The sequence below is a fragment of the Pan paniscus genome, chromosome 5, assembly GCF_029289425.2.
Source record: "Pan paniscus chromosome 5, NHGRI_mPanPan1-v2.0_pri, whole genome shotgun sequence".
NCBI lineage: Eukaryota > Metazoa > Chordata > Mammalia > Primates > Hominidae > Pan > Pan paniscus.
This window is the reverse complement of record NC_073254.2, coordinates 51108094-51115772: the sequence shown is the minus strand read 5'-3', so window position 1 is coordinate 51115772 and position 7679 is coordinate 51108094. Positions and strand designations below refer to the sequence as shown.

The 7679-nt window shown below is 48.8% G+C and overlaps 1 non-coding gene across 1 annotated transcript; it reads left to right on the top strand.

The window, feature by feature from the left end:
* The first annotated feature begins 6791 nt into the window (after positions 1-6791).
* LOC112440306 (U1 spliceosomal RNA) lies at positions 6792-6951 on the top strand. The gene has a single exon (XR_008625857.1). It is a non-coding gene; the product is annotated as a U1 spliceosomal RNA (small nuclear RNA).
* The last annotated feature ends 728 nt before the right edge of the window (positions 6952-7679 follow it).

The window sequence follows — 7679 nt, the reverse complement described above, 5'->3', positions numbered from 1 at the left end:
AATGCCCGGCTAATTTTTGTATTTTTAGTAGAGACGGGGTTTCACCATGCTGGCCAGGCTGGTCTCAAAATCCTAACTTTGTGATCCGCCCACCTCAGCCTCCCAAAGTGCTGGGATTACAGGTGTGAGCCAGCGCACCCAGCCCATCTCCCCATTTTTTACACAAAGAATAATGAGCTATATACACTGTCCTCACCTTCTCCTTTTTAAAATTTGTTTGAGCTGGGGTCTCCCTATGTTGCCCAGGATAGTTTCAAACTCCTGGGCTCAGGCAAGCTTCCCATCTCAGCCTTCCAGGTAGCTGGGACTACAGGTGCAGGCCATTGTGCCTGGCTTTACCTTCCTTTTAAACTCTTAAACTCAAAAGTGTATCTTGAATGTCTTCCTATTTATGCTCAAGACAGCTTTCTTATTTTTTTTTACAATAATATTGGAGTCTGCTCTATATAGATAGGTGTACCATGATTTATTAAAGTAGGCCCCATAGATGAACATTTAAGGTATTTCCAATTTTTTTTTTTTTAAGAAACAGGGTCTCACTCTGTACCCAGGCTCAAGTGTGGTGGCACAATCATCACTCACTGCAGCCTCCAACTCTTGGGTTCAAACAATCCTCTCACCTCAGCCTCCTGAGTAGCTAGGACTACAGGCATACACCACTACACCCAGCTAATTAAAAAAATTTTTTTGCGGAGACAGGGTTTATGTTGCTCAGGCTACATTATTTCCAATCTGATGCAAACAATACTACAGTGACTACCATTGCGTGTGTATCAGTTCACATGTGTGAGCATCCATCTGTCAAATAAATTCCTAAAAGTGGAATTGCTGGGTCAGAAAGTGCACGCATTTATAATTTTGATAGACATGGCCAAATTGTCCTCTGTCGGAGAGCAGCACATACTTTTTAACCCAGCATCTAGCCTTAAGTATTTTCTCCATCTTTTGTTGTCCATAAATAACAAAGTTAAGGACTTAGCTTCAGGCATAAACCACTTCCTCTATTTGTCCACTCAAATGTAATTTGCAATATGTCAAAGGCCTCTTAGGTGACAAACACTTGCTGGGTGCTGAGAAACAAAGATGCACAAGACACAGGTGCTGTCCTTGGAAGTGAGTCTGGATGCTGGGGGTACGGGAGGCGAGAAGGAAGGGATGTGTAAGAAGAGTTCCTGCTGCTGTCCATCAGGCCCTAAACACCTGCGGAAGAATTGACCTCCTTATCCCAGCACCCAGCAAAGCAGGGCATGGATCAGATGCCCAGTACACACTGAACGGGTGAAAGATTGAATCATTGAACGTCTGGTGTGGAGGAAAGAGGGAAAGTCAGCAGATTGGAGCATCCCCCAAGAGTCTCGCTCTGTCGCCCAGGCTGGAGTGCACTGATGCAATCACAGCTCACTGCAGCCCTGACCTCCTGGGCTCAAGCAATCCTCCCATCTCAGCTTCCTCAGCAGCTGCGACTACAGGCACATACCACCATGCCTAGCTAATTTTTGTATTTTTTGTAGAGATGGGATCTCATCATGTTGGCCAGGCTGATCTCAAACTCCTGGGCTCAAGTGATCCTCCCAACTTGGCCTCCCACAGTGTTGGGATTACAGGCGTGAGTGACTTTTCTTGAGGATCAATTTCAACATACGAAATTCTGAGTCAGAGGAGCTAAATGTCTTCTGGCTTCCTGACTCACAAGGATCAGTTTGGGACTGGGCGCGGTGGCTCACTCCTGTAATCCCAGCACTTTAGGAGGCCAAGGTAGGCAGATCAGGATTTCAAGACCAGCCTGACCAACGTGGTGAAACCCCGTCTCTACAAAACACAAAAATTAGCTGGGCATGATGGCAGATGCCTATAATCCCAGCTAGTCGGCAGACTGAGGTGGGAGAATTGCTTCAACCTGGGAGGCAGAGGTTGCAGTAAGCCGAAATCATGCCATTGCACTCCAGCCTGGATGACAGAGCGAGACTCCATCTCAAAAAAAAATTAGAAATTAATTAATTAAAAATCAGTTTGATTGGTGAGGAGGTGTGAAGGTCAGGAATGATCTAGAGGCAGATCTGAGTGAGTGGAGTTTGGGAGGTCCTCTGATTAACCCTGGACAATGGGCATCTCCACCAAATAAGCCAGACGACCTCTGAGTTGAGACAGAGGTGAAGAAGGGAGGATACTAGTGAGAGCTGCCCAAGAGAAGTTCCCCATTTCCCCACTCTGGGGTGGAATGCAGCTGCTGTGTGGGGAACAACCATTCTCCCTGCCCGCTGCAAACTAGAGCACACCCTTTGCAGTCCAGAGTCCGCACCCTCCTAGTGCAAGCTATGGAAAGGATGCCCATCCCCTGCCCCACCAACCAGATTCCAAGCCCCGGAAATTGATCTGACAGTTTGGAAACTCCAGCTGCATCCCCAGGAATGCAGGTACCCATTTCTCTATTTGGAGAAGGAAACCAGCGTAGTTTCAGCTCCTCTGGTTCATGCCCTAGAATTTTAGAAAGAACAGTAAAATATATAATGCTTACAAAAAAAATCAAGAACCAATCAAATCCACCCCTGTTTTACAGATGAAGAAACTGAGTCCCAGAGAGGTGAAGTGGGCTGCCTGAGGTCACACAGAGGGTAAAAGGCTGAGCAAGATCTGGAAACAGGGCTCCTGGCTGTGTACCCAGTGCTCTCTGCTGTGAACAAGGGGGTGGGGGAGGGGATGGTGACCTAGACGTGGCTCTGGGAAGCCAGAGAGAAGAGAACTGTGCCAGAGCTGGAGGCAGGTTCAGAGCTGGGGTCGTGGGTAGGAGTCATCTACCTACACCTGTCCCAGTTTCTGGATTGTAAATCCTCCAGGAATTCCTGATATTCTACTTATGTCCAAGTTCCCTGCTTGGAAGCAGGTTTGCCAGCATGGGTTTCCAAGTGTTGTCAGCCCTGAGAAGGGAGGGACGGTGTGGAGAGAAGCAGGCTGCCGAGGCTGGGGTTGCTGGGCAACCAAGCCCAAGGACCACCTTGAGGGAGAGCTGTCCCAGCTCTGTGCTCCCTGTGGGCCCAGCTCTGTGCTCCCCGTGGGCCCAGCTCTGTGCTCCCCGTGGGCCCAGCTCTGTGCTCCCCGTGGGCCCAGCTCTGTGCTCCCCGTGGGCCCAGGGTGGCTTCTAGTAGTGACTCAGGGCTCATGGGCAGTGTTCCTGGGAACAGAGTAGGAAGGGGTGGCAGCCAGCCAGGATCTCCTGTTCCCTGGACAGAGGCTGGTGGATGACTCCTCCTCCTGATCTCTTAGGACTTTGACTCCCCTTTGGAAGCTGCTTTGAAAGTTTTCCAGAACTTGATTTTACCTGCATTAAACCCTTAGGAGAGTCTCACCTTGGAATTGAGCTTTTGAAATACTTTTCTGGGTACTCTTGACCCCCTGGCCTAGCCCCAGCCAGGGATTCCAAGGGGTGAGGGACATGTGTGTTCCTTTCTCCTGAGGTGGAAGAGCAAGAAAACAATTCCCCTCCTAGAGCAGACAGACTTGCATGAAATGGTGAAGTAACAAACCACCTCTGACATCAGCAAGGGCCTTCAGGTTCTTCAGCTCCTGGTAATCCTCACAGCACCCCATGATAGATTTTTTAAATCCCTTCTACAGGTAGGGACATTGGGGCACAAAGAGGGACACTGAGGCACAGGGACATTGAAGCACTTGCACAGGCAAGTCATGTCACTTGCCCCAGGACACAGAGAGGAAAGAACCCAAGGACAGGGCTCCATGGCTCTTTGCCTGGACAGAGTGACTTAGATCCATTTCAAGTCCTTACCCTGGAGGCCCAGCCCTCACCCCCATAGACTCCAAGCCTCCCCAAGAGCTGACTAGCTTTATCTTTAAATTTTATTTTATTTTTTGAGACGGAATCTCGCTCTGTCACCAGGCTGGAGTGCAGTGGCACAATCTCGGCTCACTGCAACCTCTGACTCTCTGGTTCAAGCGATTTTCCTACCTCAGCCTCCCGAGTAGCTAGGATTACAGGTATGCACCACCATGCCCAGCTAATTTTTGTATTTTTAGTAGAGATGGGGTTTCACCATGTTAGCCAGGATGGTCACAATCTCCTGACCTGGTGATCTGCCCGCCTCGGCCTCCCAAAGTCCTGAGATTACAGGTGTAAGCCACCGTGCCCAGCCCTGACTAGCTTTTTAACCACAAACTCACTCTGAAGGAAATTGCAAAACACTGGTAGGTCAGTGTTTTCAAAATTTTTGGGCTGAAACTCACAGTAAGAAATGCATTTAGGCCAGGTGCAGTGGCTCTCCCCTGTAATCCCAGCACTTTGGGAGGCTGAGGCAGGAGGATCACCGGAGCCCAGGAGTTCAAGACCAGCCTGGGCAACATAGCGAGACCCCGTCTCTATTTTTTTTTTTTTAAGAAATGTATTTAACACCACAATGCAGTAATCGGACACACAAACATAATCATAGCTCTTAGGATAATTTGTAATTATTCTGTTTATTTATAAATATGTAAAATCAAACAAAGTTGCATGAAGTAACACTTTTACTGTCTGAGAAACACCCTGGCATTTTCTATTATCTGCTGTTCTGTCTCATTATTTCCAAAAAGTACTCAAGTGGCTCCCTAAATTATTTCCATGACTTGAATTTTGAAAAGCACCCTGGGTGGATAGCAGCTTGGGTCCCCCTGACCCTTGTCAGCAGGTCGACAAAGCTGGCAGTGAGGACAAAGGTCTGATTCTGTGCACTTTGTGCCTGGCATTGAACTGCACCCTGTGGGGACACAGGAAAAGATACTCCTTCCTGGATGTCGCCCTCAAGTCATTTACAAGCAAATGAAACAAGGCCACACATAAAACAAAGCCAAAGCAAATTAAAGGCAGAAAGAATAGGTGCCTCTGAAGGACTGTATTATTTTGCCAGGACTGTCATTGCAAAATACCACAGGCTGGGTGGTTTCAACAATAGAAATTTATTTTCTAACAGTTCTGGAATCTGGGCATCTAAGACCGAGGTGCCAGCAAGGTTGGTTTCTCCTGAGGCTTCTGTCCCTGCTTGCAGACAGCTGTCCTCCTACTGCCTCCTCACACGGTCATCCTTCTGTGCACGTGCACCCCTGGGGTCTCCTTCCATGTCCACACTTCCTTTTCTTATAAAGACACCAGCCATATTGGATTAGGACCCACCCTAATGGCCTCGTTTTACTTAATTACCTCTTTAAAGGTACTATCTCCAAATAGTCACATTCAAACGTACTGGGAGTTAAGACTTCAACATATGAATTTGGGGGACACAGTTTAGTGTCCTACTATGTGTGCAGTACATTAGCTCATGTGTTTTCACCCTAGCCTGGGTGCTGCAGGCCTTATTCCTTTTTTTGGGGGGGGGGATTTCTTGAGACAGAGTTTCACTCTGTTGCCCAGGCTGGAGTGCAATGGTGCGGTCTCGGCTGGCTGCAACATCTGCCTCCCAGGTTCAAGCAATTCTCTTGCCTCAGCCTCCCGAGTAGCTGGGATTACAGGTGCCCACCACCACACCCAGGTAATTTTTGTATTTTTAGTAGAGACAGGTTTTCACCATGTTAGCCAGGCTTGTCTTGAACTCCTGACCTCAGGCGGTCTGCCTGCCTCGGCCTCCCAAAGTGCTAGGATTACTAGTGTGAACCACCACACCCAGCCTTACTCCTATTTTAAAGATGAGGAGTCTAAGATAACGGTTTTGGAAAATAAAGAAAACAAAAAGGCCAGGCGCGATGGCTCAGGCCTGTAATCCCAGCACTTTGGGAGGCCAAGGCGGGTGGATCACCAGGTCAAGAGATCGAGACAATCCTGGCCAACATGGTGAAACCCCGTTTCTACTAAAAATACAAAAATTAGCTGTGCGTGGTGGTGGGCGCCTGTAGTCCCACCTATTCGGGAGGCTGAGGCAGGATAATTGCTTGAACCCAGGAGGCAAAAGTTGCAGTGAGCCAAGATTGCGCCACTGCGCTCCAGCCTGGCGACAAAGCGAGACTCCATCTCAAAAAAAAAAAAAAGAAAAAAAGAAACAAACAAACAAACAAAAAAGGAAACTGGACGCAGTGGCTCATGCCTGTAATTCCACACTTTGGGAGGCTGACGTGGGCGGATCACCTGAGACCAGGAGTTCGAGACCAACCTGGCCAACATGGTGAAACTCCATCTGTACTAAAAATACAAAAAAAAAAAAAAAAATTAGTTGGGCATGGTGGTGCATGCCTGTAGTCCCAGCTACTAGGGAGGCTGAGGCACAAGAATCACTTGAACCCGGGAGGCGGAGGTTGCAGTGGGCTGAGATCACACCACTCCACTCCAGCCTGGGCAACAAGAGTGAAACCCTGTCTCAAATAAAAAAAGAAAAAAAAAAATGAGGAGGGCCGGGCCTGGTGGTTCATGCCTGTAATCCTAGCACTTTGGGAGGCCAAGGCGGGTGGATCATCTGAGGTCAGGAGTTCGAGACCAGCCTGGTCTAAAAATACAAAAATTAGTCGGGCACGGTGGTGCACGACTATAGTCCCAGCTACTTGGGAGGCTGAGGCAGGAGAATTGCTGGAACCCAGGAGGCGGAGGTTGCAGTGAGCCAAGAGTACGCCACTGCACTCCAGCCTGGGTGACAGAGCGAAACTCTGTCTCAAAAAAAAAAAAAAAAAAAAAAGAGGAGGCTAGTGTTGGGAGCAGCTGGTAATGGCCAGTGGTCTGCCAGCTGAGAAAGAATGTCGCAGCATTTGGGTTCACACTTTGCCCCTCACATGTCGCCTTGCTGTGGTTGAAGCAGGTGGGCTGAGTTTTAAAAGGCCATCCTATACTTACCTGGCAGGGGAGATACTATGATCACGAAGGTGGTTTTCCCAGGGCGAGGCTTATCCATTGCATTCTGGATGTGCTGACCCCTGTGATTTCCCCAAATGAAAAAAAATTCAAAGAAAATAAAAGGCCATCCTGCTGTGCAGATAGGAGATGAGTGAGGCCGGAGGAGTGGCAGGAGGAGGTGCCTAGGCCGGTCCTCATAGCTTTGTCCAGATAGAAGGAAGAGGAGAGCTTTCCAGGCTGGGATGGTGGGAGCTGAAAGGGCCCACTGAGAACTCCTCCCATGTCATTGGGGTGCTGGGCCGGGGGTCTGAGGCCTGGAGAGGAGGAAGTGATGCAGTGCTCACATGTTTATCTCATGTGAAGGCTTGTCTTCTCCCTCTTCTCAAGGCCAGGCAGTGCCATTCATTCCTCCGTGTTCCCCATCTGGCCTAGCGTGCCGTTCAGAATGAAGATCTCTGGGTATCCATAGGACCCTCTAGACATGAGACCGTGGGAGGAAATGGGGCAGTGGGTCTCAGTCTTATGCCCCTGACCTTTAAAGGTGTATAAGGTGTGTACCTGAGGAAGAAACAAGCAATTGCTAGTTACAAACACTCCTAGCGCATGGGGGCATGGTATATTTTTCCCGCTATTTTTAACTTTCCACAGAGAGACACCCTTCTGCCCATATGGAATCAGCATCAGAGGGTCCTTTCTCTCTTCCGGCTCCTCTTCCTTTCTTCCCTGCATCCACTGGAATTCTCCAGGTCCTCCCATGTTTCTTTGAGTGAGGTTTTTGCTAGACAAACCCATCTTTCTTTGACTAAAATCAGTCGCCTCTCATGCTGCCTATTATTTCACCAAAAGACCCGCTCAGTGGTGTGTTGGTAAATGTTGCACA